General features: G+C 35.5%; 1 long non-coding RNA gene across 1 annotated transcript; it reads right to left on the bottom strand.

The window, feature by feature from the left end:
- Nucleotides 1–4,042: 4,042 nt before the first annotated feature.
- On the bottom strand, nt 4,043–11,993 carry LOC147840789 (uncharacterized). Its single transcript, XR_015508115.1, has 3 exons — nt 10,528–11,993; nt 9,784–10,340; nt 4,043–5,318 (listed from the first exon to the last, which is right to left on the bottom strand). It is a non-coding gene; the product is annotated as an uncharacterized LOC147840789 (long non-coding RNA).
- Nucleotides 11,994–13,188: the final 1,195 nt, after the last annotated feature.

Raw genomic sequence — 13,188 nt, forward strand, 5'->3', positions numbered from 1 at the left:
AATCTATGTCTCTGACTGAGTTTGCATTACTCCTTATTTTGAGCTCTGCTGGCTGAGAAAAGCTCATTTTCAACGTCCAATACAGAATGTGATGAAACCAGATCCAGCCACTAAAATGCATCATTCTTTTTGTTTTAGACAACATTTCATGCACTGTTAGACATGTTTAAGCAAGTTGCAAGTGAAAATCTATGTCTCTGATTGAGTTTGCATTACTGCTTATTATGACCTCTGCTGGCTGAGAAAAATTCATTTTTAACGTCCAATACAGAATGTGATTAAACCAGATCCAGCCACTAAAATGCATCATTCTTTTTGTTCTAGACAACATTTCATGCACTGTTAAACATGTTTAAGCAAGTTGCAAGTGAAAATCTATGTCTCTGACTGAGTTTGCATTACTGCTTATTTTGACCTCTGCTGGGTGAGAAAAGCTCATTTTCAACGTCCAATACAGAATGTGATAAAACCAGATCCAGCCACTAAAATGCATCATTCTTTTTGTTTTAGACAACAATTCATGCACTGTTAAACATGTTTAAGCAAGTTGCAAGTGAAAATCTATGTCTCTGACTGAGTTTGCATTACTGCTTATTTTGACCTCTGCTGGCTAAGAAAAGCTCATTTTCAACGTCCAATACAGAATGTGATAAAACCAGATCCAGCCACTAAAATGCATCATTCTTTTTGTTTTAGACAACATTTCATGCACTGTTAAACATGTTTAAGCAAGTTGCAAGTGAAAATCTATGTCTCTGACTGAGTTTGCATTACTGCTTATTTTGACCTCTGCAGGCTGAGAAAATTTCATTTTCAACGTCCAATACAGAATGTGATAAAACCAGATCCAGCCACTAAAATGCATCATTCTATTTGTTTTAGACAACAATTCATGCACTGTTAAACATGTTTAAGCAAGTTGCAAGTGAAAATCTATGTCTCTGACTGAGTTTGCATTACTGCTTATTTTGACCTCTGCTGGCTGAGAAAAGCTCATTTTCAACGTCCAATACAGAATGTGATAAAACCAGATCCAGCCACTAAAATGCATCATTCTTTTTGTTTTAGACAACATTTCATGCACTGTTAAACATGTTAAAGCAAGTTGCAAGTGAAAATCTATGTCTCTGACTGAGTTTGCATTACTGCTTATTTTGAGCTCTGCTGGCTAAGAAAAAATCATTTTCAACGTCCAATACAGAATGTGATAAAACCAGATCCAGCCACTAAAATGCATCATTCTTTTTGTTTTAGACAACATTTCATGCACTGTTAAACATGTTAAAGCAAGTTGCAAGTGAAAATCTATGTCTCTGACTGAGTTTGCATTACTCCTTATTTTGAGCTCTGCTGGCTGAGAAAAGCTCATTTTCAACGTCCAATACAGAATGTGATGAAACCAGATCCAGCCACTAAAATGCATCATTCTTTTTGTTTTAGACAACATTTCATGCACTGTTAGACTTGTTTAAGCAAGTTGCAAGTGAAAATCTATGTCTCTGATTGAGTTTGCATTACTGCTTATTATGACCTCTGCTGGCTAAGAAAAATTCATTTTTAACGTCCAATACAGAATGTGATAAAACCAGATCCAGCCACTAAAATGCATCATTCTTTTTGTTCTAGACAACATTTCATGCACTGTTAAACATGTTTAAGCAAGTTGCAAGTGAAAATCTATGTCTCTGACTGAGTTTGCATTACTGCTTATTTTGACCTCTGCTGGGTGAGAAAAGCTCATTTTCAACGTCCAATACAGAATGTGATAAAACCAGATCCAGCCACTAAAATGCATCATTCTTTTTGTTTTAGACAACATTTCATGCACTGTTAAACATGTTTAAGCAAGTTGCAAGTGAAAATCTATGTCTCTGACTGAGTTTGCATTACTGCTTATTTTGAGCTCTGCTGGCTAAGAAAAAATTATTTTCAACGTCCAATACAGAATGTGATAAAACCAGATCCAGCCACTAAAATGCATCATTCTTTTTGTTTTAGACAACATTTCATGCACTGTTAAACATGTTAAAGCAAGTTGCAAGTGAAAATCTATGTCTCTGACTGAGTTTGCATTACTGCTTATTTTGAGCTCTGCTGGCTGAGAAAAGCTCATTTTCAACGTCCAATACAGAATGTGATGAAACCAGATCCAGCCACTAAAATGCATCATTCTTTTTGTTTTAGACAACATTTCATGCACTGTTAAACATGTTTAAGCAAGTTGCAAGTGAAAATCTATGTCTCTGACTGAGTTTGCATTACTGCTTATTTTGACCTCTGCTGGGTGAGAAAAGCTCATTTTCAACGTCCAATACAGAATGTGATAAAACCAGATCCAGCCACTAAAATGCATCATTCTTTTTGTTTTAGACAACATTTCATGCACTGTTAAACATGTTTAAGCAAGTTGCAAGTGAAAATCTATGTCTCTGACTGAGTTTGCATTACTGCTTATTTTGACCTCTGCAGGCTGAGAAAATTTCATTTTCAACGTCCAATACAGAATGTGATAAAACCAGATCCAGCCACTAAAATGCATCATTCTATTTGTTTTAGACAACAATTCATGCACTGTTAAACATGTTTAAGCAAGTTGCAAGTGAAAATCTATGTCTCTGACTGAGTTTGCATTACTGCTTATTTTGACCTCTGCTGGCTGAGAAAAGCTCATTTTCAACGTCCAATACAGAATGTGATAAAACCAGATCCAGCCACTAAAATGCATCATTCTTTTTGTTTTAGACAACATTTCATGCACTGTTAAACATGTTAAAGCAAGTTGCAAGTGAAAATCTATGTCTCTGACTGAGTTTGCATTACTGCTTATTTTGACCTCTGCTGGCTGAGAAAAGCTCATTTTCAACGTCCAATACAGAATGTGATAAAACCAGATTCAGCCACTAAAATGCATCATTCTTTTTGTTTTAGACAACATTTCATGCACTGTTAAACATGTTTAAGCAAGTTGCAAGTGAAAATCTATGTCTCTGACTGAGTTTGCATTACTGCTTATTTTGACCTCTGCTGGCTGAGAAAAGCTCATTTTCAAAGTTCAATACAGAATGTGATAAAACCAGATCCAGCCACTAAAATGCATCATTCTTTTTGTTTTAAACAACAATTCATGCACTGTTAAACATGTTAAAGCAAGTTGCAAGTGAAAATCTATGTCTCTGACTGAGTTTGCATTACTGCTTATTTTGACCTCTTCTGGCTGAGAAAAGCTCCTTTTCAACGTCCAATACAGAATGTGATAAAACCAGATCCAGCCACTAAAATGCATCATTCTTTTTGTTTTAGACAACATTTCATGCACTGTTAAACATGTTTAAGCAAGTTGCAAGTGAAAATCCATGTCTCTGACTGAGTTTGCATTACTGCTTATTTTGAGCTCTGCTGGCTAAGAAAAAATCATTTTCAACGTCCAATACAGAATGTGATAAAACCAGATCCAGCCACTAAAATGCATCATTCTTTTTGTTTTAGACAACATTTCATGTACTGTTAAACATGTTAAAGCAAGTTGCAAGTTAAAATCTATGTCTCTGACTGAGTTTGCATTACTCCTTATTTTGAGCTCTGCTGGCTGAGAAAAGCTCATTTTCAACGTCCAATACAGAATGTGATGAAACCAGATCCAGCCACTAAAATGCATCATTCTTTTTGTTTTAGACAACATTTCATGCACTGTTAAACATGTTTAAGCAAGTTGGAAGTGAAAATCCATGTCTCTGACAGAGTTTGCATTACTGCTTATTTTGAGCTCTGCTGGCTAAGAAAAAATCATTTTCAACGTCCAATACAGAATGTGATAAAACCAGATCCAGCCACTAAAATGCATCATTCTTTTTGTTTTAGACAACATTTCATGCACTGTTAAACATGTTTAAGCAAGTTGCAAGTGAAAATCTACGTCTCTGATTGAGTTTGCATTACTGCTTATTATGACCTCTGCTGGCTGAGAAAAATTCATTTTTAACGTCCAATACAGAATGTGATAAAACCAGATCCAGCCACTAAAATGCATCATTCTTTTTGTTTTAGACAACATTTCATGCACTGTTAAACATGTTTAAGCAAGTTGCAAGTGAAAATCTATGTCTCTGACTGAGTTGGCATTACTGCTTATTTTGACCTCTGCTGGCTGAGAAAAGCTCATTTTCAACATCCAATACAGAATGTGATAAAACCAGATCCAGCCACTAAAATGCATCATTCTTTTTGTTTTAGACAACATTTGATGCACTGTTAGACATGTTTAAGCAAGTTGCAAGTGAAAATCTATGTCTCTGACTGAGTTTGCATTACTGCTTATTTTGACCTCTGCTGGCTGAGAAAAGCTCATTTTCAACGTCCAATACAGAATGTGATAAAACCAGATCCAGCCACTAAAATGCATCATTCTTTTTGTTTTAGACAACATTTCATGCACTGTTAAACATGTTTAAGCAAGTTGCAAGTGAAAATCTATGTCTCTGACTGAGTTTGCATTACTGCTTATTTTGACCTCTGCTGGCTGAGAAAAGTTCATTTTCAACGTCCAATACAGAATGTGATAAAACCAGATCCAGCCACTAAAATGCATCATTCTTTTTGTTTTAGACAACATTTCATGCACTGTTAAACATGTTTAAGCAAGTTGCAAGTGAAAATCTATGTCTCTGACTGAGTTGGCATTACTGCTTATTTTGACCTCTGCTGGCTGAGAAAAGCTCATTTTCAACATCCAATACAGAATGTGATAAAACCAGATCCAGCCACTAAAATGCATCATTCTTTTTGTTTTAGACAACATTTGATGCACTGTTAGACATGTTTAAGCAAGTTGCAAGTGAAAATCTATGTCTCTGACTGAGTTTGCATTACTGCTTATTTTGACCTCTGCTGGCTGAGAAAAGCTCATTTTCAACGTCCAATACAGAATGTGATAAAACCAGATCCAGCCACTAAAATGCATCATTCTTTTTGTTTTAGACAACATTTCATGCACTGTTAAACATGTTTAAGCAAGTTGCAAGTGAAAATCTATGTCTCTGACTGAGTTTGCATTACTGCTTATTTTGACCTCTGCTGGCTGAGAAAAGTTCATTTTCAACGTCCAATACAGAATGTGATAAAACCAGATCCAGCCACTAAAATGGATCATTCTTTTTGTTTTAGACAACATTTCATGCACTGTTAAACATGTTTAAGCAAGTTGCAAGTGAAAATCCATGTCTCTGACTGAGTTTGCATTACTGCTTATTTTGAGCTCTGCTGGCTAAGAAAAAATCATTTTCAACGTCCAATACAGAATGTGATAAAACCAGATCCAGCCACTAAAATGCATCATTCTTTTTGTTTTAGACAACATTTCATGCACTGTTAAACATGTTTAAGCACGTTGCAAGTGAAAATCTATGTCTCTGACTGAGTTTGCATCACTGCTTATTTTGACCTCTGCTGGCTGAGAAAAGCTCATTTTCAACGTCCAATACAGAATGTGATAAAACCAGATCCAGCCACTAAAATGCATCATTCTTTTTGTTTTAGACAACATTTCATGCACTGTTAAACATGTTTAAGCAAGTTGCAAGTGAAAATCTATGTCTCTGACTGAGTTTGCATTACTGCTTATTTTGACCTCTGCTGGCTGAGAAAAGCTCATTTTCAACGTCCAATACAGAATGTGATAAAACCAGATCCAGCCACTAAAATGCATCATTCTTTTTGTTTTAGACAACATTTCATGCACTGTTAAACATGTTTAAGCAAGTTGCAAGTGAAAATCTATGTCTCTGACTGAGTTTGCATTACTGCTTATTTTGACCTCTGCTGGGTGAGAAAAGCTAATTTTCAACGTCCAATACAGAATGTGATAAAACCAGATCCAGCCACTAAAATGCATCATTCTTTTTGTTTTAGACAACATTTCATGCACTGTTAAACATGTTTAAGCAAGTTGCAAGTGAAAATCTATGTCTCTGACTGAGTTTGCATTACTGCTTATTTTGACCTCTGCAGGCTGAGAAAATTTCATTTTCAACGTCCAATACAAAATGTGATAAAACCAGATCCAGCCACTAAAATGCATCATTCTATTTGTTTTAGACAACAATTCATGCACTGTTAAACATGTTTAAGCAAGTTGCAAGTGAAAATCTATGTCTCTGACTGAGTTTGCATTACTGCTTATTTTGACCTCTGCTGGGTGAGAAAAGCTCATTTTCAACGTCCAATACAGAATGTGATAAAACCAGATCCAGCCACTAAAATGCATCATTCTTTTTGTTTTAGACAACATTTCATGCACTGTTAAACATGTTAAAGCAAGTTGCAAGTGAAAATCTATGTCTCTGACTGAGTTTGCATTACTGCTTATTTTGACCTCTGCTGGCTGAGAAAAGCTCATTTTCAACGTCCAATACAGAATGTGATAAAACCAGATCCAGCCACTAAAATGCATCATTCTTTTTGTTTTAGACAACATTTAATGCACTGTTAAACATGTTTAAGCAAGTTGCAAGTGAAAATCTATGTCTCTGACTGAGTTTGCATTACTGCTTGTTTTGACCTTTGCTGGCTGAGAAAAGCTCATTTTCAACGTTCAATACAGAATGTGATAAAACCAGATCCAGCCACTAAAATGCATCATTCTTTTTGTTTTAGACAACATTTCATGCACTATTAAACATGTTTAAGCAAGTTGCCAGTGAAAATCTATGTCTCTGACTGAGTTTGCATTACTGCTTATTTTGACCTCTGCTGGCTGAGAAAAGCTCATTTTCAACGTCCAATACAGAATGTGATAAAACCAGATCCAGCCACTAAAATGCATCATTCTTTTTGTTTTAGACAACATTTCATGCACTGTTAAACATGTTTAAGCAAGTTGCAAGTGAAAATCTATGTCTCTGACTGAGTTTGCATTACTGCTTATTTTGACCTCTGCTGGGTGAGAAAAGCTCATTTTCAACGTCCAATACAGAATGTGATAAAACCAGATCCAGCCACTAAAATGCATCATTCTTTTTGTTTTAGACAAAATTTCATGCACTGTTAAACATGTTTAAGCAAGTTGCAAGTGAAAATCTATGTCTCTGACTGAGTTTGCAATACTGCTTATTTTGACCTCTGCAGGCTGAGAAAATTTCATTTTCAACGTCCAATACAGAATGTGATAAAACCAGATCCAGCCACTAAAATGCATCATTCTATTTGTTTTAGACAACAATTCATGCACTGTTAAACATGTTTAAGCAAGTTGCAAGTGAAAATCTATGTCTCTGACTGAGTTTGCATTACTGCTTATTTTGACCTCTGCTGGCTGAGAAAAGCTCATTTTCAACGTCCAATACAGAATGTGATAAAACCAGATCCAGCCACTAAAATGCATCATTCTTTTTGTTTTAGACAACATTTCATGCACTGTTAAACATGTTAAAGCAAGTTGCAAGTGAAAATCTATGTCTCTGACTGAGTTTGCATTACTGCTTATTTTGAGCTCTGCTGGCTAAGAAAAAATCATTTTTAACGTCCAATACAGAATGTGATAAAACCAGATCCAGCCACTAAAATGCATCATTCTTTTTGTTTTAGACAACATTTCATGCACTGTTAAACATGTTAAAGCAAGTTGCAAGTGAAAATCTATGTCTCTGACTGAGTTTGCATTACTCCTTATTTTGAGCTCTGCTGGCTGAGAAAAGCTCATTTTCAACGTCCAATACAGAATGTGATGAAACCAGATCCAGCCACTAAAATGCATCATTCTTTTTGTTTTAGACAACATTTCATGCACTGTTAGACATGTTTAAGCAAGTTGCAAGTGAAAATCTATGTCTCTGATTGAGTTTGCATTACTGCTTATTATGACCTCTGTTGGCTGAGAAAAATTCATTTTTAACGTCCAATACAGAATGTGATAAAACCAGATCCAGCCACTAAAATGCATCATTCTTTTTGTTTTAGACAACAATTCATGCACTGTTAAACATGTTTAAGCAAGTTGCAAGTGAAAATCTATGTCTCTGACTGAGTTTGCATTACTGCTTATTTTGACCTCTGCTGGCTAAGAAAAGCTCATTTTCAACGTCCAATACAGAATGTGATAAAACCAGATCCAGCCACTAAAATGCATCATTCTTTTTGTTTTAGACAACATTTCATGCACTGTTAAACATGTTTAAGCAAGTTGCAAGTGAAAATCTATGTCTCTGACTGAGTTTGCATTACTGCTTATTTTGACCTCTGCAGGCTGAGAAAATTTCATTTTCAACGTCCAATACAGAATGTGATAAAACCAGATCCAGCCACTAAAATGCATCATTCTATTTGTTTTAGACAACAATTCATGCACTGTTAAACATGTTTAAGCAAGTTGCAAGTGAAAATCTATGTCTCTGACTGAGTTTGCATTACTGCTTATTTTGACCTCTGCTGGCTGAGAAAAGCTCATTTTCAACGTCCAATACAGAATGTGATAAAACCAGATCCAGCCACTAAAATGCATCATTCTTTTTGTTTTAGACAACATTTCATGCACTGTTAAACATGTTAAAGCAAGTTGCAAGTGAAAATCTATGTCTCTGACTGAGTTTGCATTACTGCTTATTTTGAGCTCTGCTGGCTAAGAAAAAATCATTTTCAACGTCCAATACAGAATGTGATAAAACCAGATCCAGCCACTAAAATGCATCATTCTTTTTGTTTTAGACAACATTTCATGCACTGTTAAACATGTTAAAGCAAGTTGCAAGTGAAAATCTATGTCTCTGACTGAGTTTGCATTACTCCTTATTTTGAGCTCTGCTGGCTGAGAAAAGCTCATTTTCAACGTCCAATACAGAATGTGATGAAACCAGATCCAGCCACTAAAATGCATCATTCTTTTTGTTTTAGACAACATTTCATGCACTGTTAGACATGTTTAAGCAAGTTGCAAGTGAAAATCTATGTCTCTGATTGAGTTTGCATTACTGCTTATTATGACCTCTGCTGGCTGAGAAAAATTCATTTTTAACGTCCAATACAGAATGTGATAAAACCAGATCCAGCCACTAAAATGCATCATTCTTTTTGTTCTAGACAACATTTCATGCACTGTTAAACATGTTTAAGCAAGTTGCAAGTGAAAATCTATGTCTCTGACTGAGTTTGCATCACTGCTTATTTTGACCTCTGCTGGGTGAGAAAAGCTCATTTTCAACGTCCAATACAGAATGTGATAAAACCAGATCCAGCCACTAAAATGCATCATTCTTTTTGTTTTAGACAACAATTCATGCACTGTTAAACATGTTTAAGCAAGTTGCAAGTGAAAATCTATGTCTCTGACTGAGTTTGCATTACTGCTTATTTTGACCTCTGCTGGCTAAGAAAAGCTCATTTTCAACGTCCAATACAGAATGTGATAAAACCAGATCCAGCCACTAAAATGCATCATTCTTTTTGTTTTAGACAACATTTCATGCACTGTTAAACATGTTTAAGCAAGTTGCAAGTGAAAATCTATGTCTCTGATTGAGTTTGCATTACTGCTTATTATGACCTCTGCTGGCTGAGAAAAATTCATTTTTAACGTCCAATACAGAATGTGATAAAACCAGATCCAGCCACTAAAATGCATCATTCTTTTTGTTCTAGACAACATTTCATGCACTGTTAAACATGTTTAAGCAAGTTGCAAGTGAAAATCTATGTCTCTGACTGAGTTTGCATTACTGCTTATTTTGACCTCTGCTGGGTGAGAAAAGCTCATTTTCAACGTCCAATACAGAATGTGATAAAACCAGATCCAGCCACTAAAATGCATCATTCTTTTTGTTTTAGACAACAATTCATGCACTGTTAAACATGTTTAAGCAAGTTGCAAGTGAAAATCTATGTCTCTGACTGAGTTTGCATTACTGCTTATTTTGACCTCTGCTGGCTAAGAAAAGCTCATTTTCAACGTCCAATACAGAATGTGATAAAACCAGATCCAGCCACTAAAATGCATCATTCTTTTTGTTTTAGACAACATTTCATGCACTGTTAAACATGTTTAAGCAAGTTGCAAGTGAAAATCTATGTCTCTGACTGAGTTTGCATTACTGCTTATTTTGAGCTCTGCTGGCTAAGAAAAAATTATTTTCAACGTCCATTACAGAATGTGATAAAACCAGATCCAGCCACTAAAATGCATCATTCTTTTTGTTTTAGACAACATTTCATGCACTGTTAAACATGTTAAAGCAAGTTGCAAGTGAAAATCTATGTCTCTGACTGAGTTTGCATTACTCCTTATTTTGAGCTCTGCTGGCTGAGAAAAGCTCATTTTCAACGTCCAATACAGAATGTGATGAAACCAGATCCAGCCACTAAAATGCATCATTCTTTTTGTTTTAGACAACATTTCATGCACTGTTAGACATGTTTAAGCAAGTTGCAAGTGAAAATCTATGTCTCTGATTGAGTTTGCATTACTGCTTATTATGACCTCTGCTGGCTGAGAAAAGCTCATTTTCAACGTCCAATACAGAATGTGATAAAACCAGATCCAGCCACTAAAATGCATCATTCTTTTTGTTTTAGACAACATTTCATGCACTGTTAAACATGTTTAAGCAAGTTGCAAGTGAAAATCTATGTCTCTGACTGAGTTTGCATTACTCCTTATTTTGAGCTCTGCTGGCTGAGAAAAGCTCATTTTTAACGTCCAATACAGAATGTGATAAAACCAGATCCAGCCACTAAAATGCATCATTCTTTTTGTTCTAGACAACATTTCATGCACTGTTAAACATGTTTAAGCAAGTTGCAAGTGAAAATCTATGTCTCTGACTGAGTTTGCATTACTGCTTATTTTGACCTCTGCTGGGTGAGAAAAGCTCATTTTCAACGTCCAATACAGAATGTGATAAAACCAGATCCAGCCTCTAAAATGCATCATTCTTTTTGTTTTAGACAACATTTCATGCACTGTTAAACATGTTTAAGCAAGTTGCAAGTGAAAATCTATGTCTCTGACTGAGTTTGCATTACTGCTTATTTTGACCTCTGCAGGCTGAGAAAATTTCATTTTCAACGTCCAATACAGAATGTGATAAAACCAGATCCAGCCACTAAAATGCATCATTCTATTTGTTTTAGACAACAATTCATGCACTGTTAAACATGTTTAAGCAAGTTGCAAGTGAAAATCTATGTCTCTGACTGAGTTTGCATTACTGCTTATTTTGACCTCTGCTGGCTGAGAAAAGCTCATTTTCAACGTCCAATACAGAATGTGATAAAACCAGATCCAGCCACTAAAATGCATCATTCTTTTTGTTTTAGACAACATTTCATGCACTGTTAAACATGTTAAAGCAAGTTGCAAGTGAAAATCTATGTCTCTGACTGAGTTTGCATTACTGCTTATTTTGACCTCTGCTGGCTGAGAAAAGCTCATTTTCAACGTCCAATACAGAATGTGATAAAACCAGATTCAGCCACTAAAATGCATCATTCTTTTTGTTTTAGACAACATTTCATGCACTGTTAAACATGTTTAAGCAAGTTGCAAGTGAAAATCTATGTCTCTGACTGAGTTTGCATTACTGCTTATTTTGACCTCTGCTGGCTGAGAAAAGCTCATTTTCAAAGTTCAATACAGAATGTGATAAAACCAGATCCAGCCACTAAAATGCATCATTCTTTTTGTTTTAAACAACAATTCATGCACTGTTAAACATGTTAAAGCAAGTTGCAAGTGAAAATCTATGTCTCTGACTGAGTTTGCATTACTGCTTATTTTGACCTCTTCTGGCTGAGAAAAGCTCATTTTCAACGTCCAATACAGAATGTGATAAAACCAGATCCAGCCACTAAAATGCATCATTCTTTTTGTTTTAGACAACATTTCATGCACTGTTAAACATGTTTAAGCAAGTTGCAAGTGAAAATCCATGTCTCTGACTGAGTTTGCATTACTGCTTATTTTGAGCTCTGCTGGCTAAGAAAAAATCATTTTCAACGTCCAATACAGAATGTGATAAAACCAGATCCAGCCACTAAAATGCATCATTCTTTTTGTTTTAGACAACATTTCATGTACTGTTAAACATGTTAAAGCAAGTTGCAAGTTAAAATCTATGTCTCTGACTGAGTTTGCATTACTCCTTATTTTGAGCTCTGCTGGCTGAGAAAAGCTCATTTTCAACGTCCAATACAGAATGTGATGAAACCAGATCCAGCCACTAAAATGCATCATTCTTTTTGTTTTAGACAACATTTCATGCACTGTTAAACATGTTTAAGCAAGTTGCAAGTGAAAATCTATGTCTCTGATTGAGTTTGCATTACTGCTTATTATGACCTCTGCTGGCTGAGAAAAATTCATTTTTAACGTCCAATACAGAATGTGATAAAACCAGATCCAGCCACTAAAATGCATCATTCTTTTTGTTTTAGACAACATTTCATGCACTGTTAAACATGTTTAAGCAAGTAGCAAGTGAAAATCTAAGTCTCTGACTGAGTTGGCATTACTGCTTATTTTGACCTCTGCTGGCTGAGAAAAGCTCATTTTCAACATCCAATACAGAATGTGATAAAACCAGATCCAGCCACTAAAATGCATCATTCTTTTTGTTTTAGACAACATTTGATGCACTGTTAAACATGTTTAAGCAAGTTGCAAGTGAAAATCTATGTCTCTGACTGAGTTTGCATTACTGCTTATTTTGACCTCTGCTGGCTGAGAAAAGCTCATTTTCAACGTCCAATACAGAATGTGATAAAACCAGATCCAGCCACTAAAATGCATCATTCTTTTTGTTTTAGACAACATTTCATGCACTGTTAAACATGTTTAAGCAAGTTGCAAGTGAAAATCTATGTCTCTGACTGAGTTTGCATTACTGCTTGTTTTGACCTTTGCTGGCTGAGAAAAGCTCATTTTCAATGTTCAATACAGAATGTGATAAAACCAGATCCAGCCACTAAAATGCTTCATTCTTTTTGTTTTAGACAACATTTCATGCACTATTAAACATGTTTAAGCAAGTTGCCAGTAAAAATCCATGTCTCTGACTGAGTTTGCATTACTACTTATTTTGACGTCTGCTGGCTAAGAAAAGCTCATTTTCAACGTCCAATACAGAATGTGATAAAACCAGATCCAGCCACTAAAATGCATCATTCTTTTTGTTTTAGACAACATTTCATGCACTGTTAAACATGTTT

The sequence above is a fragment of the Danio rerio genome, chromosome 14, assembly GCF_052040795.2.
Source record: "Danio rerio strain M-AB ecotype USA chromosome 14, GRCz13ab, whole genome shotgun sequence".
In the NCBI taxonomy this organism is placed as follows: Eukaryota; Metazoa; Chordata; class Actinopteri; order Cypriniformes; family Danionidae; genus Danio; species Danio rerio.